Genomic DNA, 25332 nt, shown 5'->3' with positions numbered 1-25332 from the left:
GCCTAGGCTAAACTTTCCAGTAATTTCAGTTGATTCTCCTATGGCATATACAGTATGTCCAGAAGAGAACAAACCTAGGATAGGGTCTGTTTATTCTGTATGGATTTATGTTTGGGCACCTTGTCTCCTTGGAAGGTCCTTGAGAGTTGGAATGATTGCATTCTTTGCAGCCTTTGCCTGTGTTCCTAGGACACATCACAGGTACTTGGCATGTTGTAAGAGGCGGATTTTGTTCCTGGTGGGACCCCCCAGGGAAGAATTCCCTTTACCAATTTCAAGTGGGAACTTTCTTCACGACTGAGCATCAGTCCTTTGTGATCTGCCTACAGGCAAGAGAAGGTCTGTGATTTGTCAGGATGCGTCAAAGACAGGACTTGACCTAGATTCTCCTGAGGCTGATTCTGGCTCAATATTCATGATGCCACAGTTCCTTTCCATGTTCTAGGTGTTAGTAAGTAATGGTTGATTGATACGTCTCTCTTAATGCAAACTTTAATAAGTCTTTTTGGCTTCCATGTCACACTTATGACTCACATTGAACCTGTGGTCACTTAACCTAACCTCTCACATCTACTTCCTGTTAAGTGTTGTCTAGCAGGTTTTTTGGCTGTGCTGGGGCATTGGGGGACCCAACTCTTGGAGTCCTCTGGCCCCTCAGATCTACATAAACACTCTCATGTGATCTATGATAATTGTAGGAGTTCTATTAGACCAAAATGATTTTCAAAATAAAATTATTTATTTTTGGCATTCTTTAAAATTTTTTTGAGGTTCAAATTCTCTCCTCTCCAGCCCCTCCCCTGCCCATTGAGAAGGCAAGCAATTTGATATCAATTAAATATGTGAAATCATGCAAAACATATTTCCACATTAGCCATATTTCAAAAAAAAGCAGACAAAGATAATGAAAAAATACTTCAATTTGCATTCAGAGTTCATCAGTTGTGTCTCTGGAAGTAGACAGCATTTTTCATCATAGGTCCTTTGGAATTGTCTTGGATCATTGAATTGATCAGAGTAGCTAAGTCTTTCATAGCCAATCGTCTTTACAAGATTGCTATTAACTGTGTACAATGATCTCTCCTATCAAGCCATGTCTTTTCAAATTCTGCACGTGAAAAGCTAAATTTTCTGAAAAGAAAAATTAGTGTAAAGTTTTACATTGCATCTACTTAAGTTGATTTCAGGGATCTGTGATCTGGTGGATGTGGGTCCTCCAGACAGCAGTGTAGATCATAAACTCTCTCCAACTTAGCAGGTGGTGTGGGAGCCAAGATTACTGTGGCTGAAAATTCCTTTGCTCTGCAGTCAGCCTGGGGCTGAGCCTTTCCAAACTTAGCCAAGCTGGACTTCAGGCAGCTGACATCCAGCCCATCATCCCCAGGGATAAGGTCTGAACAGCCTTTCCAGCTCAGAAGAACCTGCCAGACCTTATGCTCCATTGGAATAATTTTCAAGAGCCCAGGATCAAGGAGAAGCAGAGGTTTGGTGGAGAACTTTTACTATGTTTTTGTCTTCTTAGAGTTGACATATCATTGTAGCTTCCTGAGAGCTTTAAAAAAATCTCCATTCTGTCCTCCAGGGCATTGACAGTCCTGCTCTGTTTGGAATCTATTGAGAATCTGAGAGGGCTACCATCTACGCCTTCATCCAAATCATCGATCAAAGGTGTTGAGCAAGGCAAGGACAAGGACATCGTCCCAGAGCATTCTGCTAGAGCTGACACTGAGGAATTAATGACTGTTCTTTGGGTCTAGTCATTCAACTAGTTCCCAGTTCTCCTAACTATACTTTCACCTAACTCACAGACAGCTCTTCACTTTTTCTGTAAGAATAGTGTGACAGATTTTTGTTGAATGTTGTGCTAAAATCTAAGTATATTCCATCTCCAACATTCCCTGATTTAGCAAGGACTTGGAGGTAATATTTTCTGTCCCTGGTGATAGATGATGATGATGATGATGGTAATGGTGGTGTTATATTGTATTTTACTGAAAAGGTAATAGGGAGCCATTGGAATTTATTGAGCTGGGGAGTGATGTTGTCAGAACTGAGCTTTAAAAATATCGATTTGGCAGCCACATGGAGAATAGATTAAAGCAGGGGAGAGATTGAGAAAAGTTCAATTAGGATGATATGCAGGGTGGTATAAGGCAAAGACTACTGGATTTGGAGTGGGGGATGGGAGAGGGTAATCTGGTTTCTAATCTAGGTTCTGACACATGCTACCTATGGGAGCTTCAGAGGGTCGCTTTGATTAATCCAGGAACTATGTTAAAAACTGGGGATAGCAAGAAATGTAAAAATAGCCCTTCGGGAAGCTTATATTCTAAAGGGGGAACAGAATATGTAGTTGTCCATTGGCTTCAGTTTCCTCATCTGTCCCCAGCTTCCAGTTCTAAACTGATGATCTTACAATGGTCACTTACAGCTATATGGCACTTTAAGGTTTGAAGCCTTAATTCCACTTGATTCTCACAACTGAGAGGCGCTGTTACTAATATTCTACCTGATTCCCGGTCTAGGACTCTATCCACTGTGTCACCTAGCTGCCCATTGAGTTCAAATCTGACCTCAGACACTGCTTAGCTGTGTGACGCTGAACAAATCACTTAACCCTATTTACCTCAGTTTCCTCATCTGTAATATGAGCTGGAGAAGGAAATGGCAAACCACTCCAGGATCTCTGCCAAGAAAACCCCAAATGGAGTCATGAAGAATTGGACATGAAGAAAAGTAACTGAACAGTTACTAATATTCTCCATCTTATGGATGAGGGAAAAGACCCAAAGTTGCTAAGTGACTTTTAAGGTCACACAGTAAGTGAGTATTTGAGGTGGGATTTGAACTCTAGCCTTCCTTCATCACTAATTTAGCAAGCATATTTACCAAATGCTTCTTTTGTGTTAGGCATCGTGCTAGGCAAAAAGGAAACATTCCCTGGAAATATCATCACCATCATCACTCATCAGGGATGGAAAATATCCTCTCCAAGGTCTTGCTAGGCCAAATAGGGAAAAGCTGGAGACAGAGCATACTTAGATTTCAGCAGGGCTTTCAACAAAATCTGTCACAAGCTGCGAGTGAGTTGTCGTTAACAATGATATATAGCTCTTACTGTGCACCAGGCACTTTACAATAACTATCTCATTTGATCCTCACAATAACCCTGGGAGGTAGGTGCTTCTATTATCTTCATTTTACAGATGAGGAAACTGAGGCAAACAGAGGTGAAATGACTTATCCAGGTTACACAGCTAGTTAAGTGCCTGAGGCTGGATTTGTACTCAGGTCTTCTAGTCTTTTGGGGAAGGGGGAAACCATGTACATAGAGAAGTAAATGCAAAATAGTCAATTTATTAAGTACCTACTATGTGCCAGTCACTGTGCTAAGCACTGGGGAACACTGCCCTCAGGGAGCTCACAGACTAGTGGAGAAGACAGTAAGCAACTACGTACAAACAACAGATTATGGTGAACTGGGAAGATTTCTTGAAGCAGGTGGGACCTTACTGAGACATGGAGGAAGCCAGGGAAGCCAGAGATGGAGATAAGAGAGAGAGAGCTCCTGGAATGAATAGAAAGTATATTCGGGGCAGCTAGTTAGCACAGTGGATAGAGCACCAGTCCTGAAGTGAGGACCTGAGTTCAGATTCAGCCTCAGACACTAGCTGTGTGACCCTGGGCAAGTCACTTAACCTTGATTCCTCAAAAAGAGAGAGAATTTTCTGGGAGGAAGAGATGATGTAAAATCAAAAGATATCAATAAAACCTACTTTTTAAAAAAAAAAATTATAAAGTATTGGGGAGAGTGATACGAGCAACTTAGGGAATCAGAGCTTGTCTCAAGAAGGACTGAGACCTTAAGGAAGCTAGAGAAGAGGGGACTGCATTTCATGTATGGAGTATAGTCAGGACAAGGGCATGAAAAGTCACATGCACAGAGTAACAAGTGTCTTGTCTGGACATTGGAGTACAGAATAGGGGCTGATGAGCAACTGATCTGGAACCAGATTGTAAAGAGCTTCGAAAAGTCAGAGAAGTTTGTGTTTTACCCTGGATCAATAGGGAGCCACAGGAGCTTATTGAGCTAGGGAGTGATGTGGTTAGAACTGTGCTTTAGAAATTTGAATTTGACAGTTGTGGGGAGGATGAACTGAAGAGGGGGAGACAGGGGGAGAAGCCCAAGTAGGAGGTTATTGCCATGGTCCGGGCAATGGGAAATGCGTATCTAAACTAGGGTAATTTTGCATAATTAGAGAAGAGGCCAAGGGCAAGAGAGATTGAAGTGGAATCTACAATTCTTGGTGTTGGTTGTGAGAGTTGTGAGAGAAGAGAGAACTGAGAATAATTAAGAATCTGAGTACCTGAAAGATGTAGGGAATGATAGAAAAGTGGAGAAGAGAGGGCTTGGGAAGGGGGAAGGAAAGAGAATGAGTTCTGTTTAGAGGCAGCAGGTGGTGGTGGATAGTGCCTTGCACCTAGAATCAGGAAGATCTGAGTTCAAATCCAGATGCAGGCACTTTCTAGTTGTGTGTGACCTTGGGCAAGTCATTTAATCTCTGTCCACCTCAGTTTCCTCATCTGTAAAAAGATCTGGAGAAGGAAATGGCAAACCACTTCAGTATCTTTGCCAAGAAAATCCCAAGGGGGGTCACAAAGAGTCAGACTCAACTAAAAATGACTGAACAACAAACGCAGAGTTGTTGTGAAGATCAAATGAGATGTTTGTAAAAAGCACTCAGCACAGTGCCTTGGTACATACTGGGATCTATATGTACATATATGTGTACATGTACCTACACAGATACATGTAAATATATAAGTATATATGTGTGTGCATAAACATATATGATATATACATATACACACACACACACTACCTAGAAGTTGATAATTCTGAAGCAATATTCTGACCACATCAATCCCCAGCTCAACGAGCATATATTCTTATTAAGCTGTTATTATCATACTGTTCTAATAAGTATGTGCTCTGTACTACACACATATATGTGTATATACATAAACATGTGTGTATATATGTGTGTGTATATGTATGTGTGTATACATATACGTATACACACATATATGTGTATTCTCTTCCCACCCTTTTGGATATGTGGAATTTGAGATGGCTATGGGATGCTTAATTAGAGATTTCCATTAACGGATTGGTGATTCGGGAGTTGAAAAAGATGTTAGGACTAAATACGTAGCAGAGAGGTACTTAATACATTCTCTCTCTCTCCCTCTTTTCCCTCTCCTCCCTCTTCTCTCTCTCTGTCTGTCTTTCTCTCTCCCTCTCCCTCTTCTCTCTCCCTGTCTCTCCCCCCTGCCTCTCTCTCTCTGTGTCTCTCTCTGTCTCTCACTCTCACTCACTCTCCCTCTTCTCTCTCCCTCCCTTCCTCCCTCCCTCCCTCCCTCTCTCTCTGTCTGTCTCTTTCCCTCTTCTCTTTCTCTTCTCTCTCTGTCTCTGTCTCTCTCCCCTTTCTCTCTCTCTCTCCTCCTTTTCTCTTTCCCTTTTTCTCTTCATCTGTATGTGTCTCTCTCACTCTGCACAGAGATGATTTTTAATCTCATGGCATTTAACAAGCTCCTCGAGGGAAGAGGAATAGAGAGGGCAGAGAAGGCCCAGAGTAGAGCCCTGGATCCTGCTCACCACCCAGGCAGCGTGGCAGGGATTGAGAGCTGGCAGGTAGCAGGAGAACAAGTGGTGGGCAGGCCGTAGACATTCCCTTCTCTCCAGAAGGCTGCCTCCCAGCAGAAAAGGAGCCTTGGCGCCTGGGCATCATGACCACCCTGGCCATTTTGGCAGCCGTGGAGAGGAACAGCTGGGAGAACAGGGGCTGCAGGGAGAGAGGCTGCCTCCTCTTCCCAACCTGAGTTCTCCAAGCTGGGTGTGCTGTTGCTGTTTGCCTGAATCCTGATAAGCCTTTTCATTTCAGCCCATCTGTTCAGCACAGATCACTGATGTCGCTTACTTAAAACAAAAACAGCCTTCATGAATCTCCACAGATGGCTTTCAGAGGCTTAGGGCGAGAAGATCAGATCAAGGAGAATGACTGTGCCTTCCTTTGGCAGAGCAGGAGACCCCTGGGGCCTCCCCACTGCAGCCCTGGGTACCAACCACTAGGAAGGCCTTCTCTGCCACTGAAGTGTCCTCAGGAACTCTTCCCAATCCCAGGAACAATTTCTGGTAACCCCCTGGCCTGAGAGCCTTGTCTTTGTCTCACTTGGTTCACTTTTTAGCCCTAAAGATCAATGGGTAGAATGTAAGTTCCCTCAGTTCAAATCTGGTCTTACATACTTCCTGGGTGTGTGACTTTGGACAAGCCGCTTAACTTTATTTGCCTCAGTTTCTTCATCTGTCAAATGAGCTGGAGGAGGAAATGGCAAACCACTCCAATATCTTTGTCAAGAAAACCCCAAATGAGATCATGAAGAGTCAGACGTGACTGAAAAAAGATTCAGTGACAACTTTGGCTTCGAATCCAATGTTCTTTTTTAACCTCCTAATTTTACAGCTGAGTAAGTAAACTAAGGGAACAAAGAACCAAGTTGCCTGCAGTCCCATGACTAGTTGCCAGCAGAGCAGAGAGGAGAACTCTGGCTTCTTGATTCCCTCACTGGACTCTTTCTACCAGTCTCCAGTCTAAATTCCTTCAGTCACTTTTCAACTCTTCAGTCTGGCTTCTGACCTCATCACTCACCTGAGACTTCTCTCTCCAAAATTACCCATGACCTCTTAATTGTCAAACTCAACAGTCTTTTTTCAGTCCACATACTTCTCTGACCTCTCTCCTTCCTTTGATGCTTTAGGCCATCCTTTCTTCCTGGATGCCCTCTCCTGTCTGAGACTCCAACCTATCTGAACTTCCTGCAGTAAAATTTCCTCAATCTGCTTTGTTGGATCATTATCCACATCACATCTCCTGGGTGGAGATTTTTAAAAATTGAATCTTACCATCTTCCTCTCTTAGGTTCCTAATCCCCACCTTAGTCTTTGTTCCTCACTCTCCTTTATCCCATATATTCAGTTGCTGGACAAGGCTGTTTTCACCTCCGCAGCGTCTTTCATGTCCTATCCCTTGCCCCTGCTCACTCAGCCACTCACTTCCTTCCTTTAGATCCCTCATCACATCTGTCCAGAAGAGCCTCAAGGCTGGTCTCCTTGCCTGTAGTCTCTTCTTTCTCCCACCCTTTCTCCAAACATCTGCCAAAGTGATTTTCTTTAAGTACAGACCTGACCATGTTGCTCTCCTATTCAATCATCTCCAATGGCTCCCTATTATCCTCTGTTTTCCTTTAAAGACCTATCCAACCTGGATGCAACCTATACTTCCAACCATATTGGACATTACGCCCTCTCCCTCATTCTGGGATACAGTCAATCTGGCCTTTCTCTCTGTTCCCCTCACCTTGACTTTTCCCATCCAACCTGTGTGCCTTGACTCTGGTGGTCTCCCATGCTTGGAATACCTCCCTGACTGATGGAATCCCTCTCTCCCTTAGAGATGCAGGTCCAAACACCACCTTCTACTCCCAGCCTTTTCTCATGTTATCAAAATGCTAAGTGCCCACCCTTCCAACCATCCTAAAGTTAATTGCCTTGTATTAAATAAATACACTTGCCAAGGCCCCTTCTTATCTGTAGATCAGGGGCCCAGGATGAGTTCCATTAACACTGAATAGTGGGGGTTGAGCTTAGTCTGAGCTGAGTGAATGGCAGCTACCCAGGATGGGGAGGCCCAGAGCCTCCTGGGGAGGCTCCCCTGGAGTCTGGGGTCAGGGTCAGGGTCACATGGTCTGGCTCCATAGGCACCAGCCACTCCAGGACCAAGCCTGAGAATGTAAAGAAAGCACCCTCCTGTCTGTCCCAGGCAAACACCAAGCCCTGAGCCTGCCTGTTTCTATGGAAACAAGAATGCTGAAGACAGACTTTTGAACCTCTCCTAATCTCATTAAACTGATTATGTCTGCTAGCAAAGAGTTTTAAAAGAATGGGGTTGCCCAAATTCCAACTGTCTCTGCTTTCTCCCCTCCCCCTTTCCCCATGCACTTGATACAGCTCCTACCCCTTATTCTGTCAATCAGCCCAGCCCAGCCCTCAAGGTCTGCACCTGTTTACATCCAGAGGAGGAGAAGAGCTAGCAACACCCGCCCTCAGCAATGATAAGTTGACTGCCCCCTTCCCTCCAAACCCTTGTGACACAGGCCCACAGAAGGAATGGAAGCAGAAGGAGGGGAGCAGGGACATTCTTTTTCAGTAGTTTATTGATTTCCTGTGGACCCATGTGGATCTCCATCCATCCGTCAGCCTGTCCCTGCTATCTGTCAATCTGTCTGTCCATCTGTCCATGTCTGTCTCTCCATCCATCCATCCACCTCTCCATCTGTCCATCCATTTCTGTTTGTCTGTCTGTTTTTTCAGTCTGTCTGTCTCCTGAGAGAACTATCAAAGAGGAAATTCTCAATGTCAATTTTTCCACAATTAAAGTCCTAGAGAGCTGCCTGAGGGATCTTAGAGGGCTAAGTGATTTGCTCAAGGTCACATAGCCAGGAGGCATCAAAGGCAACTGTTGAACCCAGATCTTCCTAAGTCTGAGGATGGATCTATACCAATTATGCCTTAACAGCTCACTCAGAGTTGTGTGGAGACTGGGCATGCTGCTTTGGGCTCTTTTACATGTGTAGGGATAGGTTTAGATACTGTCTACATGAATTCAAGGTCATGGTTTCTATTTGAGAGAACAAACTTCCCAGGGCCCAGCTAGGCCTTCTCTAAATGATGACGGGTTCATACTTAAACTTAGACAAACACTTGGCAGCTGTGTAGCGGTCCAACCTCTTTTTTAGGGATGGGGGAAACCAAAGTTTGGATGTGTTAGGTGACCTCTCTGTAGTCAGATGTCTGATTTATGGCAAAGCCTTGATTTCCTAGCCTGTACTCCTGTGGGAGTTGGGGTGGAAGGTGAACTTTTGGAGAAGAGCCCCATGGAGATACTGTGCCCTATAACAAAGTTCTGGCTGCCCTGATCTAGTCATGACTCTGACAGTGCCTGACTTTATCAGGCAAAAAGTCAACAGGGTCCCTTTCCATTACCATTCAGTCTGGAGGGGATTAGAAAGAGTCTTGGCTTTGAAACCTCACCTTTGCCACTCAGCACCTGTGTGACCTTGGTCAGTCAGTCAATCAACAACCATTTCTTAAGAGCTTTCTATGAGCAAGGCACCACATGCACAGAATAGTGAGGATAAAAAGGCAAAAACACAATCCCTGCCCCTAAGGAGCTCACATTCTACTAGACAGTATGTAAGGAATTATGCCTATAAAATATATACAATTTAAGTGGAAGTTAAACTCAGAGGATTAGGGAAGGAATAAGAAAAGACTTCCTTGGAAAAGTCCCTTAGAAGTCATTTGACCTGTTTCTGATCTGTAAAATGAAAGGATTAAATTAGTTGACTTGTGGCAACCCTTTGAGCATGGAATCTATGTTCCTATGCTCTAATAATCCTTGCTACCTGTGGTATCTCTGGTACAAGGTTCTGGGCCTCAGTTTCCTACTTTGTAAACTGAGGGGATTAGACTAGCTAGCCCCTGAGGTTGCTCCCAGCCTCTCCATCTATGTTTTCCCTAGGACAGGAGAAACCCAGTCTCTGCTGAGTTTCTTCCCCTAACTTCCCCATTAGTGTATGTGGGGAAAAAGAATGCCATGATTGTGGGCAGTCTACCAAGAGAGAGAAAGCAGGCATGTGTTGTATTTATATTTCTGTTTTAGCTGAACTTGATTCTGAAAGCCCAGTGCGTTGGCTGGCAGCCAGGCACCACAGGGCGTCCTCACATCTGGGGGCCCTCACTCACTTTATTGGGCAGGAAGCCTTCTTTCATTTGTATCCACTTGCCTCCTCCCAACTGGCACAGACAACAGAGTCAGAGTCAGTAATCACTGATTACGCACCTACTATGTGCTGGGCACTATGTAATGCACTGGGGATACAAAAAAGACTTAAAGAGTTTACAATGTAACAGGGGGAGACAACACATAAAAAGGAATCCTTTCCCTGTCTCTAGACACCACTCAATCTTTTCCTAACATGGAGACTATTTGCCTTCTTTCCCCCAGGCTTAACCAAGTAAGCTGCTGGAATGGCGATGCACATTTAATTTGGAGATGGATCAGAGTTTGAATTCTGATTCTGCTACTTGTTGCCTTTGTGACCTTGGGCAACTCATTTCCTTTTAGGGACCTTAGTTTTTCCATCTGTAAGGTAAGTGGATTGGATTAGATTATTTCTATGGTTCATCCTAGCTCTAGGATTCATGAGTCCCCTCAAAAAACTCAACATAATAAAGTCAACTCACTTCCTAAGAGGACTTTGAGTCTCTCAGGGTGTGGTGACACTTGGAATTTTGCCTGATCCTCATAGCTTCCTGAAGGAAGACAGGGTCACCATTAATTCAGTTTCTTGTGTGTCTTGTCTCCGGCTTCAGACACTTTTTGCTTCTGCCCTAGGGCAGGAATTATGTCCTTTCTTTGTCTAGCTAGCCTAGCTCAGAGCTGAGAGCAGGGTTGAGAGTACAAGGCTGGGAGGACAGCAGAGTTCCGTAAGGACGTGTTGAGTGACTGGAAACGAAAGGATTATTACTGTCATTATCAAGATTCTTAGCAATACCTTTATCCAATTACAAAAGCAAACTTCACAGTAGTCTACAGAATGTTAAATACCAAAGAATAATAACATGATAGTGACCGATTCATTCCTAGGATGATTCGCCATAGATGTTTGGTAGTTGAGCTACTAGGACATTAGCTTTTTTTATCTGAGGGGCCCGGGTGCAAAGCCCTGTTTTGGGCAAAAGAGTATTTTTGAGAGGTGAGCTTCCCCTCCCTGAACTTAGATGGGAAAAAGATGTACATATTCATTTTGACTAGCCTCTAACTAAAATTTAGGATGCCATTCAATTGTTTAAAAGTATTATTCTGGGAAGGGGTCCATGAGTTTCACCAGATTGCCTAAGGGGGACATGACACAGAAACAGGTAAGAATCACTGACATACATTTGGATTCAAATCCCCCCTCTGACACTTACTAGCTGGGTAGCAATGTATAAGTCATTTAACCTCTTTAAGGCTCCGTTTCTTCATTCCTGTAAAATGAGGGCTTTAGACTAGATAGCTTCTAAGATCCCTTGTAACTGTAACTGAATTCTATGAAAAGGTAATGTGAAAAGTAATATTAGCAGACACATATATAGCGCTTTAGTTTTTTAAACTTTACATATACTATCTCATTTGAGCTTCCAAACAACCCTGTACTAAGAAAATTATGATTCACATTTTACAGATGGGGAAACTGAGGCTCTAAGGGATTAGGTGACTTCTTTGCATTTACACAGCTCCAGAAGCGGGATTTGAAGCCAGGATGTCCTGCTTCTGAGTCTTGTACTCTACATTTTATCATAGGATCATAAATGTGGAGCTGGAAGGGACCTTAGAGGGCAACTAGTTCATACCCCTTATTTGATTGTTAGTTGATCAGTAAATAAGCATTTATTAAAAGCCTACTATGTACCAGGCACTATACTGAGCACAGGGGTACGAGAAAGGGTGAAAAAAAACACAACTCAGTCTCAGATTTCAAGAAGCTGGTAATCTAACAGGACATAAGACTGGCAAACAACTATGTACAAAAGAGACATAGAAAAAATAGAGATACATAGAGGGGCAGCTAGGTGGTTCAGTGGATAGAGTCAGGAGGACCTGAGTTCAAATGTGACTTTAGACATTTGACACTAGCTGTGTGACCTTGGGCAAGTCACTTGACCCCGATTGCCTTGTGCAAAAAAACAAAACTATGGATGAGGAAAGTGAAACCCTGAGGAGTTAAATAACATGCCCAAAGTCACAGACTTCTGGTGTTCTCCCGTAACTCAGGTCCTCATAAGTGAGGTGGGTATCTTGCTTCGTACACCTAGGCCTCAGCTTCTCCAGACAGTGACACTAAACTAGCTGGTCTCATGTTTTCAACAAGACAAGTCAAAGGCAAAGAATTTGGCTCATTGTCAATGATGATGATTATTTTTCTTCCTCCAAACCGCCCTTTGGAATAAAAGTTCACTATTTATAGATAGAGTGTGTGCTTTATAAAAGCAGTAAACACCTCAGAGAGGAAGATTTCCAAATCTTTTAAACAATCTGCCAGCTGTTGGCAATTGGGCTCCACTACTGGAAATAAATGGATATACCTGGGCTCTGCCTCGAGGATCCCAGCTCCTTCACATGCCCTTCTGAAGCCTGACAACGGCTCAGTCAACAATCATTTTCTGCTGAGGAATCTTTAACTGAACATTCATTTTTTCCATCTGGGACCCCAGCTGTTCTCCAAAAACTCTTCTGGCCTGCCCCTGGCTCTGCACCACCACCACCATTCTTCATCGTTCTAGATCCCTGTCCTTGGGCTATGGGGGATTGCTCTTATCGTCTAAGGGATAAATCTCTTTCTGCCCAATGCACCTAACTCAGGGCTAATTATAACTGCTGGAGAAAGCTAGCCAGGCCTAGTTGATCTCCTTTCTCCCTTCCACCCCTCAATGTTTCCTGCCTAGGTCCCTCTGTATGAAGTCCAAAGAAAGTGAACCTTGCTCCAGCTCCTTCCAACTTCCTTTCTCCACAGAATTAGGGAATCTCAGAGTTGGAACATAATCAAGAAAGGATCTCCCACTGAATCTAGTCAGAGTCTGAGCTCTAATCCCTGCTTTTCCTCTCACTTAGGCAAACCTTCCCACCTTCTGGGCCTCACTTTCCTTACTCATCTGTAAAATGAGCAGGTTGAACAAGATGGTGAAATTCCCTTGTAGGTCTTAATTTGTGATCCTGTAAGACTAAATACTCAAAGGCACCTGTGAACTCAGCAATGTTGGGGTGGGGGGGGGATCCCCTACATCGATACAGATTGTAACCCTTTCCGTGCTTGCCCATCCTGTTGGGGTTTGTCCACAGCCTCCAGGGCTTTGTTGCAAGGGGTTCTAAGACCAGAGAATCCAAGGTAGTCCTTAATTTAGGAAGACCCTAGGGATTAGTGTGTGCTCACAAAATGTAGTTCTCTCTGTTTAGATCGTCCCTTTCTGATGACTAGCAGAACCCTCCTCTGCCTCCCCAGTCATGGACCAGTCATGGAAGCCAAGATAGAGTTCTAGTTGGTTAGCTGTTGTCGTTAATAAAGAGGACCAAAATGACATTGCCATGTTGGGAGTCAAAGGTATAGTGTGTCTGACTGTGACTGATCAGACCAATACAATCTCGGAATGTTCCATCACAGGTTGGGGCACAAATAGTCCATATGAACATTTGGAGTGGAGAAGTCTCTAAATTTGCACTTTTCACCTTTCTTTTGAGCTACTGCAATTCTGTTTGCAGAGTTATAGTCTTTCTCTCTCTCTCTCTCTCTCTCTCTCTCTCTCTCTCTCTCTCTCTCTCTCTCTCTCTCTCTCTGGGTCACACAACTGGTACCTGTCTGAGGCAGAATTTGAACTCGGGTCCTCCTGACTCCAGGACTGGAGTTCTATCCACTGCACCACTTAGCTGCCTCTTTACTAAACAGGGGTCAAGGAAAAAGCCAAACCGGAAAACAAATAGGCATGAAGAGAATAATTGGTTGAATGCTCCAAGGATGGAATCCATCAACCCATCAATGAGTATTTATTGATCATTCACTATTTACCAAGCACTCTGCAAGGTGTTAGGGATACAAAAATGAAAATGAAACAGTTCCCAACTGTCAAGAATTTTCCCCAGGGAAATAACGGTCTATCACAGTCTTGACATTGCCAAGGAGATCAGAAAGAAAGCCCGCTTATCAGCCTAGCATTCCCCTCTCCTGGAATTTTGATTAGCAAGCTAGCTTTTCCGATACTAAGGAATTTTGGGGAGAAGAAGGCGGAGAAGTCACTGGAGTGGGGACAGGAGCTGTGGAATCATCAGTAGGTTCCAAGACTGGGGCTATGTGGCCTGATCATTCAGGAAGGCACTTGTACCACGATGAATTGCTGTGTTGATCAAACCCCTGGATTGTTGAGCCTAAGCTGGTGATTATTCATTTTACTTTTCTCCCTAAGTTTCCTTACTTCTCTCTCTGAGAGGGCAGGAGCCCTACACCTTTACCCTCTGGGCACAGGGAAAGTCTGTTTATTACAAGTGTGCTTACTTTCCCTTGTTTAAATATTTGTTTTGTCTAGCGATTGTGATAAAACAATCACAAGCATGGCTAATCTGAGTGGATCCCTGGAAATGCAGTTGGGAGGAAGTCATTGGGGATTTCATCTGGGACAGAGAAAGAGGGATTTAGAAGCTGTGGCAGTTTTGCCAACAATCTTGGGGCTCAGAGTTGAAGAAGGAAATTATTTATTTGTTTTTACAGCTTGCTAGGGCATGGAGAGAGAATTTCTATGCTGAGATCCCACTAGACTATGCATTCTTAATATGGGGTCCAAGGACCCTCAGGAGGTCTGAGAACTTTGGATGGGGAAAATAAAAAGACTATTTTCTTTCTTTTTTCTAATTTATTTATTTATGTTTAGTTTATAACATTCAGTTCCATAAACTTTTGAGTTCTAAATTTTCTCCCCCTCCCTCCCTTCTCCCCTCCCAAAGACGACATTCTATCTGATAAAGGCTCTACATATCCATTCACATTAAACATATTTTCACATTAGTCATGTTGCAAAGAAAAATTATAACCAATAGAATGAAACACAAGAAAGAAGAAACAAACCCAAACAAACAGAAAGACTGTTTTCACCAACCTCTAACTGAAATTTAGCATTTTCTTGGATTGTTTAAAAACATTCTGAGAAAGGGACAGTAGGCTTCCTCAGACTTACTGTCAAGGGGTCCAAAGCATGAACAAAATTGGGAACTTCTGCTCTAGGCTACGTGTCTGGAACATAATAGGTGCTTAATAAATAATTCTCAAGTCTCCAACTGAGTCACCAGTGGCTGCAGAGCTGGGCTTTACCATTTTTACCCAGTGTGATTTGAGAGGAAATCTCTCCCAGGGGAATTGAGCTAAGGGAGCTAAGCTGAAGAAATAGTCATCTCCAACTACCAAGCGTAGCCTGGTGTACAAAAAAGAGGTGGGTTAGCAAGAGGTCTGCTATACCACTCACACCACTGTTAGATATGTACAAATGTATATATACAAAAAAATAGAAAATAAATATGAAGTAATTTGGAGGAGGGGGATACACTCCTAGCTGTGAGTAGTCAGAAAAGGTCTAATGCAGGGGTGTGGAACCTGTGGCCTTGAGGCTCTCTAGGTCTTCAAGTGCGTCCCTTTCCCTCAGTCAGGTTTCCCACCCCTGGGTCCTAATGTATGAGGTGTTTGACAGTGGAAGCTGCCAGCTACCATGTTTCACAGGCAGTGGTGTTTAACACCTGTTTAACAATTGGATCTCCGCCCCTTCTCTCCAAATAAACAGGATCCTTTTAAATTTAATCTGCATCATTAATCTTAATCTTTATCACTTCCTTAACTCTAGGTAAACAACAAAGCAAATCAAGCCCTGATCTTTAGTATTTCCCCATTTCCAAAGTGTAAATGCTCACCCCCAAAATTTAACAATCAGCTCTTAGAATCCAGTTTGGGCTGGCTTCTAAATTCTACAGCAGTACGCTCCCTGTTAATCCTTGGTCAGTTTGGCCCATGGTCTCTCTTTTATCTCTCTGGAGACTCCCTTAATCTAACTTTTAAGCTCATTACTAGAAATATATTTTCTCCTCTTTTTACTTTCCAAAGAAAGGGGCAGAAACTTTGACCTGCATTAGTGGAGGCAGCATAAATACTGACGAAATCATGAGTCCTTAAAATACATTGAAGCGGCTTTAACTTAGGGTTTTCCCCACGTAGTAGGGGTCTGATTCACTAAAATCTACCCTCTCTGATGATGTGTGATAGAAGGAATGATTCTGGAGTGTGAGGAACTGGGTTCAGATCCTGCCACTAATTCCTTCTACTTGTGTAGCCTTGGTTCAATCGTTTAACTTTGTTGGGTCTCAGTTTCCTCATTTGTAAAGTGAGGGATGTTATGTTAGCTAGCCTCTGAGGTTCCTTTCAGAGCTGCACCGAGGACTTGGAACTTAGTTTCCTCATCTATAAAATAGGGAGGGAGGGAGTGAACTAGATGACTTCTAAGGTCCCTCCCAGCTCTAAAATCATGGCGGGTCTTGAATAGAATGGTACAGATAAGTGTCCCCTGTTTCCTGTGGGCAGTCTTCCTGATGGAATCTTCGGGTCCTCTCACTGACTTTGTCTAGTCAGTTTCACACTTTGGCTGGCATCAAAGGTCTGATATACCCCATGGGGTGTATAATGGCCATGTCCAGGAGGAGTCATAAAGTCTGCATGGAGGGGTCTAACTGCTCTTTATGCTCCCTTGGAGCTGGTGAAGACCATTGCCTGCTGAGCTATAGCATCCTTGGGTTTAGAGCTAGTCCATTGATAAATAGAGTTCTAACTAGGTGAGGTAGGTAGGGCTATGCCACAGGGCATGGCATTGCTTGGTGTGCTTCTCCAAGGTCTGCCTTCCTTCCCAACCTCCTTGGGAGCACATGTGAGGTTCTTGGGGGAAAGCTTCATCTTACCGAAATTGCAGAATCTGAGATTCTCAGAGGTGGGAAGGAGCTCAGAGGCCAGTAAATATTGTCTGAACTTGCCCAAGGTCACACAGATCATCAGTAACAAGAGTGGGGAGTCAAATCCAAGCCCTTAGACTCCCGATGAAGTCCTTTCTGGAAGGCTTCCTTTGAGGGGTGTAATGTCATTGGTCCTCTTCAAGAATGAAGGACGAACAACTATGTCAACAATATGGAGGGGGAGCCCCTTCATTCCACTTTGGGATGGCTTTCTTGATTAGGAAATTGTTAACTTTCATCAAACCCAACTTCTACTCACTCAACTGGGCTAAACAGAATTAGCCTAATCCAGGGGTGGAGAACCTGCAGCCTCTAGGTCTTCCAGTGCAGCATCTTTGACTGAATCCAAACTCCACATAACAAATCTCCTTAATAAAAGGATCTGACCTCAGATACTTTACTAGCTGTGTGACCTTGGGCAAGTCACTTAACCCTGTCTGCCTCAGATTCCTCATCTGTAAAATGAGTTAGAGAAGAAATAGCAAACCATATGAGTGTCTTTGCAGGAAAACCCCAAATGGGGTCACGAAGAGTTGGACAGGACTGAACAGCGATAACTTCCTGATTCCAAATCCAGTGTTGTTGTACCCACTGCAACTTCTTTATATCCTCCTCCCCCGTGTGTGTGTGTGTGTGTGTGTGTGTGTGTGTGTGTGTTTGTCCTTCATTGCTGAAGAAGACCATGCCATCAGAGCAATGATGACATGACTTGCACTTGACTTTGCTTTGAGTGAGGGAGGGCTGTGCAGGTCACCAGTCTCACTTCTCTTCCAGAGCCATCTGAATCCAGTGACCACATATTCATCAGGATGACTGGAGATGACCCAGGATGAAGCAGTTGGGGTGAAGTGACTTGCCCAAGGTCACACAGCTAGTGAGTGTCAAGAGTCTGAGGTGAGATTTGAACTCAGGTCCTCCTGACTCCTGCTCTATCCACTGCCCCACCTAGCTGTCCATCCTCCTTCTCCCCCAGGGCAGCACTGAATGTGCCTTTTTATACTTGGACCCCAACCCCAATAGGGAGAGGGTGCTAGTGGGCCAGAGAGGAGCTCAACTGGGGAAAAGAATGAGGTTATCTGATCACATTTTAACAAATCCCTGGGAGGGGGGAGTACCCTAGTTCTTACTACTAACTAGTTACTACACTCTGATTTTTTTATTTTTTTATTTATTTTTGAATGCTTTTGGTTCCTTTTAAATTTGGTGCCCTGGAACAAAGTTCCAATTGTCCTGCCCTAGTTATAGCTTTGACTGGTAAGAATTTGTAGCAGAGTCAGACGTTTTAGGGGCTTGGGGAGGCTGGATTAGAGAAAAAAACTGACCAGGACAATGGATAACCAAGCCTGTCTATGCCTTCCCTTAATCATATTTTGTTCCAGATGAATCCCAAGTTGTGCTTCATTTCAAGTCTTTGAGCTGACATTTTATTTAGTGCTTGTCCCTTGATAATATATATGATTTTGGGGTTATTCACTGTTGGTTGATCTGTGTTGCTTTTCTCCTCCATCAGTGTGAAAAAACGACAAGTGTTTATTTTGGGAATCTGTGCACACGAGTTCAGATTTAGAGCTGAGATGCGCAGAGGCCATCTGATCTCAATATATATATATCTATATATATAACTACACATACATACACATATACATACTATGTATGTGCACACGTATATATACATACATACACATATACACATATTATACATATATTTATACATATGTGGTATGCGTGTATGCATGTGTGTGTACCTGGATGACCATCCACCCAATTCCCTACTACCTCTAGAAACTCCTTAGTTTAATACTTAAAATTTCTCACAACCTGGCTCCTTCCCACCTTTCCCATCTTCTTTCCCAGTACTCCCTCTACACACTCCAATCCTACCATACTGGCCGATTTCCATCCCTCATACAAGATATTCATCTCCCACCACCATGATTTTGCATTGGCCATCGCCCACATGTATTTTCTCCTTACTTCCACCTGGTTTTCTTCAAGACTCAGTTCTTCTGCTAGATGCCTCTCCTGTTCCCTTCAGATATGTGTTCATGCTCTCTAAATACTTTGTACTCACGTTTTTATATATGCGCATGTCTCCCTTACCCATTTGAAAAGAAGCTTCCTGAAGGAAGAATGGTTTACATTTCCTTCTTTGTCTCCAACTAGCACAGAGCTTGATAAATGCCTGGTGACTGATGGAGTCCTTCAGCTGGGATTTGAAGGTGGGGGAGGGCCCTGATTCCAAAGCCAGAGCTCTTTCCAATTCATCATGTTATATTACTTACAAGGGCCTGGCCCAGCACCGATATGGCCAGAGAGGCCTCTGCCCACAAGAATTTTCCATCAGCAGCGGCCACCTGGGCCAGCAGGGAGAGCGGCAGGCATCATTCTCCTTGGCTCCTGCCTCTCTGCCGAGCTCTCACATGAAAAGTCGACAGGACTGTCAATTACTGGGGGGAGAGCATCAGATGATAATGGACAGACTGTCTGGGCCCCCAAGCACTTGCAAGAATACAGAGATCAGTCATCTAAATAGGCTTCTAAAGTCCTCTAATTCCAGAGACAATAACTTGGTGGGAAGTGAGGGGGTACCATGGGTTGCTAACTCAAGAGAGGAGACAGCTATAAATCGACTTTAATGGGCTCCTCCTGTCCTTGAGTCTCATTTGTCCGTAGATGAATAACCAAGGTAAAAAAGACTCTGGCTGGAGGATTTGTAAATGCAATAAGAGGGTCTTTATTTGGCATGAATCACAGTGGGAGGAATTGTCAGGAAATCCTGCTGGGGGGTGAAGATGATTTCATCACCAGGAAGGATGGGAGGTAGAAGCAGAAAGTCGGACCCAACGAGGGACAGCCAGGCCTTCTGAGGAGCATCAATCGATCACCAGGCAGAGACACCTTCGGGCCATCCAGCCTGTGGAGGGGAGTGCTCAGACCTTAGCTCATTTGCTCTATACAGGAAGTCTGTATCTTGGGCCTTGCTCTCTTGATGTTTTGAAGGAGGGTGTGTGTGTGTGTGTGTGTGTGTGTGTGTGTGTGTGTGTGTGTGTGTGTGTGTGTGTGTGTGTGTGTGTGTGTGTGTGTGAAAGAGGGGGAGGGAGAAAGAGGGACAAGGAGGGACAGAGAAAGAAGTGGGGGAGGGATGGAGAGAAAGAGGAAGGGAGAGGGGAAGAGAGAGGGGTAGGAGAGGAAGGGGGTGGGGAAGAGAGGGAAGATGGGGAAGAGGGAAGAGGAGGAGGAGGGAGAGGGAGAGAAAGAAAGAGGGGAGAGAGGAGGAGGAAGGGGGGAGGGGGGAGGAAGAGGGGGGGAGGAAGAGGGGGGAAAGGGGGAGGAAGAGGGGGGAGGGGGGAGGAAGAGGGGGGGAGGGGGGAGAAAAAGGGGGGAGGGGGGGAGGAAGAGGAAGAGGGGGGGAGGGAGAGGGAGAGAGGAGAGAAGGAGAAGGAGAGAGAGAGAAAGAGAGAGAGACAGAGACAGAGACAGAGACAGAGACAGAGACAGAGACAGAGACAGAGACAGAGACAGCCCTGCTGCTGATGCTGCTGAGACTGTAGCTAGGTCCTGCAGCCCCACACTCAGCCGGGGCTGGCTCCACCCTGCCTGGCCTGGGCTGCTTTGATGGGAGCTCTAATAGCCCAGGCACCAGCAGCAGCAGGACGAACATTTACCTTATTAAGTGTGAATTCCTTTCTAGAGGGAGAGGTTGGGAGTGGGAGGAGGAGAGGGGCTGAGGAGGAAACCAGGGGTTCCTTCAGATCAGACCAGCTGGAACCAAGCTAAGTGCCCTGGTTTAATATACAACCAGGTTCCCTCTACCTACCAGTCCTGGCACCAGGGCTCATTTGCATACAACTAGCTCATGGCCTGGCTGCTGGTGGGTGGGGGTCTGTTTACAGTGCCAACATCCTGTTATTATGATCTGCTAGCTTCCCCAGAAACTGTAAGTAGGCTGGAGGGTGGAGGAGTACGGTAAGATGGGGTGAAGGAATGGGGGAGGGGAACGAGACCTTCTTCAAGGGAGGGCACCTAATGATTTTTCCAGCCAGCGGTCTTGGTCAACACAGGGACCTCTTAGAAACCCCAGAGTGGGTTAGGGAAAAGAGGGACCTAGAGTACCCCTGTCTGAGCAGAAGCAACCTCCTGCTCCCCGTCCCCATCCCTTTCCCCCACTCCTCCCTCCTCCCCCTCCCTCCTTTCCCTCCCCCTCCCTCCTTTCCCTCCCCCTTCCTGCTTCCCCTTCCCCTCCCCCTCCCTCCTTTCCTTCCCCCTCCCTTCTTTCCCTCCCTCCTTTCTCCTTCCCCTTCCCCATTTCCCTCCTCCTCCCTCCTTTCCCTCTTCCTTCCCTCCTTCCCCTTCCCTCCCCCACCCCCCAGTATTTATACAGAACTTTAAGGTCCACAAAGCACATTACAAAGCCCATCCCATTTCCCTCACAATAAGCCTGGGAGGTCATTATACTGTTATTATTCTTATTCCTGTTTTAATCATGAGAAAACCAAGCCTGGGATTCAGTGACTTGCTCAGGATCACACAACTGGTAAGTGTCTGAAGCAGGATTCAAACTGGGATCTCACTACTCCATTCCTATAGCTCTATTCCCCCATGACTCCACCTAGCAGCCTCAGCAGTTTCTGTGCAGGAGTATGATAGTAAATATTTAACCATCAGCTTTTCCCTCAAAAAAATACCAGACACACCTTTGAGTTTAATGTGCATTATTTCTATTTTCTCCACTTCTTTCTTAAGTCCAGATGATCCACAGGACAATAAACCAAAGCCTCATTTGTGAGATTTGCTCATTTCTGAGGGGTAAATCCTCACAAAGAAAATTTACCAGTTGATTCTGGCTAGCTGGGATGAGCCAGCTCCAGCACGCCCCCGCTGCTGGGCCTTAATTAAAAAAATGTTTTATTGATGTATTTTGTTTATGTATCCCAGTCGTTTCCAGAGATTTCCCTCCTGCTACTGGACAATGGTTTACCTTTCCTGTGAGCCTTCCCTTGTAATTAAAAAAAGGTGAAGCAAAACCAACCCTACACAGCCCCAGCATCAGACCCCGAATGCACCATTTCACATCCCTCATCCCTTACCTCTCCAACTGAAGGAGAAAAGTGTATTTCTTCATTTCTCCTCTAGGTCTAGGCTGCTTCACTTTGCCCAGTGTCTTTACTCTAACTAAAAAAGTGAAACTCATCATACAGAGCGTTAGAAAGAGCCCTAGTTGTAGAGTCAGGAGACTCAGGATCAAATTCAGACTCTGAGACTTACTACCTGGAATAAGTCCTTCTTTTCTGGTCTCAGTTTTCTTATCTGTACAATGATGGGGTTTGACCCAATGACCTCTAGACTCCCTCCTAGTTCTTAATCTAAAGATCTCTGAAGATGGGGGTTCTTAATTTGATATAATGAACTTGTTTTTAAAATAATTTGATTGCTCTATTTCAATATTTGCTCATCTTGCTGAGTTCAAATCTGACCTAAGACACTTATTAGCTGTGTGACCCTGGACAAATCTCTTAACTTCTATATGCCTCAGTTTCCTCATCTGTAAAAAATGAGCTGGAGAAGGAAATGGGAAACTATTCCAGTAACTTTGTGAAGAAAACTTCAAAAGAGGTCATGAAGAGTTGGACATCATTGAAAAACAACCAAACAACAAAAAACTTCAGTATAGCTGGTTTATTTTGTAATCCTATAGCTTTTATTTGATTCATTTAGAATAATTTGAGAAAAGGGTCCATTAGTACTCACTAGACTGTCAAAGGTCTTCCATGACAAAACAGGTAAAGAGCCTCAGGACAATTGTGTTCCTGCTTTGTGGCTGAAGAAGACCATGACATCAGAGAAGTGATAACATGACTTGCACTTGACTTTGTTTTGAGTGAGGGGGGCTGTGCAGGTCACCAGCCTTGCTTCTCCTCCTGAGCCATCTGGATCCAGTGACCAGATATTCATCAGGATGGCTGGAGATGACCCAGGATGCACTAGGAGGCCTTGGGCCCTTTAGGCCAAGGTCTTTGCAGGTACTCACTTAGGGTGAGGCAACGCCCATTCGTTGACTAGGCCCCTTTTAAGAAGTAGCTGAGGCATGGCCCCTTTAATGAGGTCCAAAAAAAAAAAAAAAAAAGACATGAGGCTGGGTGGGCACCAGCAACAGTTACTATTGATATAAAGCTAGGAGGGTCCAGAGGACCCCCTTAGGCAGGGGCCCATTGCAGTCCCAGTTTCATAGTGCAATAGGTTTAAGGTTTTAGGACAGGACAGGACAATATATTTAGGAAAAGAGGAGCGTTTGCAGAGGGGACAGGTTAAACCTCAGAGATCAAGGGGGGAGAAATTTTATAATTTTATCTAGGATTTTACTCTAGAATTTTATCCTAGAAGGAAAGTTCCATAAAGTGAGGTCAGCAAGCATGTAGTAAGTACCCACTAAATGCCAGGCACTGGACCAAGCCAAGAGGTTATATTTAAAGGCAAAAGGTAACCCCTGCCCTCAAGGAACTCACAGCCTGATGGGAGAGACAACATTATACACAAGCAAGATATATACAGGATAAATCGACAATCATCTCAGAGGGAAGATACTGGCTAAGTCTGTTTTTCTATTTCTGCTTTTGCATTCTGAACGCCTAACATAGAGTCTAACTCATAGTAACTATTTACTGCACAGAGCAGCTGAAACAACAATGGATTTGAAGTCGAGGACTTAAGTTTGAATCATGAATCTACCACTTACCTGTGGGAAACAAGACTTATTTCCTCTCTGAGCCTCAGTTTCCTCACCTGTAGAATAAAAGGTTGGAGTAGATGACCTTTAAGCTTCCTTTCAGCTTTAAAGTTATGAACTGGTGATTTTTGCTATTTGTAAAATGTTACATTACATTGAATTGAATTCTGGGGCTGAACCCTACCCTTCTTTGTTTTCCCCAGGAGTGGAAAACAGGGGCATTATCAAAACACCATCAAAGGGCTCATGGGAAATAAAGAAAAGCTGTTCCATGAGTTCAATGAGGCTCACAAAATATAAAAGTATCTTCTGAAAAATGATTGGGTAGTTAATAAAGTGCGTTAGTTCGAAAATACCCACTTTTATGCCTTGGTAGGCAGTGGCAGACCCAGATTACTTTATAAATATTCATTACCTCTCCTTCTCTTCCCCCTCCCTCCAGTGAAACAGATAAATCTCCACGGCTCACCCAACTCCTTCCTATAGACCCAGGATCCTCATCTGTCTTTGCAGCCAGTTGTATTAATTATTGCCTAATTACAGCTGGAGCCAGCCCTGTGCTCAGGCTCCCAGGCCCAGGCATCTTCTGGGCTGAAGTTGGCTGGCTCAGACGAGGAACTCTTTTAACAAACTGAGTAGGGTCTTTTTGGTTGCTACTTATCATGATGAATGGGTACAACCAACCTCTTGCAGCTATTTACAATGGATTTTCTGTAATACTTGCCGCGAATAGGGGCCTAGTCAAGAGCCCTGATTTCCTTCCATTGTGTGACTTACACTTTCTGAAAAGCAGACTGCCAAAAAAGAACTTACATAAGCCTGTAGTCATATCCGCAGTGTTGGGTTCTAGTCTGGGTGATTCACTGATGAACTGGAGTGTCCCCAGAGGACAGAATTCCTGCCATGTGAAGACAAGAAGATGGGAGGTTGGGTGGTCAAGTGGAAAAAGCCCTGGTTTTGGTGTCAGAGGTTGTTGTTGAATTGTTTTAGTCAAGTCCAACTCTTTGTGACCCATTTGGGACTTTCCTGGCAAACATACTGAAGTGGTTTTTCATTTTCTTCTCCAGCTCATTTTATAGATGAGGAAACTGAGGCAAACAGGGTTAAGTGACTTGCCCAGGGTCACATAGCTAGGAAGTGTCTGAGGCCAGATTTGAACTCAGGAAGATGAGTCTTCCTGACTCCATATCTGATGTTCTGTGCACTATGACATCACCTAACTTTCTGTTGTCAGAGGACCTGTGTGCCAATCCTATCACAACTGCAGATTATCTCCTGCTCTGCCACGGGCAAGTCACTGGGCCAACCTTTTTCATTTTCTTTTAAAATTGAGCCAACCCATTTATCTAAGCAGAGTAGCAAACAAATTGAAGAAGGATGAGGACTGAGAAAAGGCCATTAGATTTGGCAATTAAGAGATCATTAGTAATTTTGTGGAGAATAGATGTGGTTGAATGATGAGGTCAGAAGTCAGACTGTGGAGTGACAAGAAGGAAAACTTAGGCATTGATTTCAGATGACTTTCCCACACAGGGAGGAGGGATATGGAATGACAGATAGCAGGACTTGATGTATGAAGTAAGGGTTTATTTCTTTATGCATTTGTTTGTTTATTTTGAGGATTGGGAGCCACCTGGGTATGTTTGTAGGTAGTAGAGAAGTAGGTAAGGGGAGAGAGGGGCTGATAGAGGAGCAGTGTATAGGAGACGATGGGATAGAATGAGGTCACTTATACCAGGTGCGGCATATACAAATACAGAGACAAGAAGGGGGGCTACAGGGTGCCAGTAGAATGTGAATGAAATGACAGGGAAGTAGCTTGATTCTGAGCCAGGCGAGGTGAAAGTCGGCCTATCAGAGCTGGGGGACCCAGAGGCTAGTACGAGGCTGTTATGGGGTAAAAGGATGCATGAG

General features: G+C 44.4%; 1 long non-coding RNA gene across 1 annotated transcript; it reads right to left on the bottom strand.

The window, feature by feature from the left end:
- Nucleotides 1-19432: 19432 nt before the first annotated feature.
- LOC140498094 (uncharacterized) lies at nt 19433-24599 on the bottom strand. The gene is made up of 3 exons (XR_011965004.1): nt 24232-24599; nt 23428-23474; nt 19433-19608 (listed from the first exon to the last, which is right to left on the bottom strand). It is a non-coding gene; the product is annotated as an uncharacterized lncRNA (long non-coding RNA).
- Between the last annotated feature and the right edge of the window lie 733 nt (nt 24600-25332).

Source organism: Notamacropus eugenii, chromosome 4, assembly GCF_028372415.1.
Source record: "Notamacropus eugenii isolate mMacEug1 chromosome 4, mMacEug1.pri_v2, whole genome shotgun sequence".
Classification (NCBI taxonomy): domain Eukaryota; kingdom Metazoa; phylum Chordata; class Mammalia; order Diprotodontia; family Macropodidae; genus Notamacropus; species Notamacropus eugenii.
The sequence above is the reverse complement of the archived record's forward strand: the minus strand, read 5'-3'. Positions and strand labels throughout refer to the sequence as shown.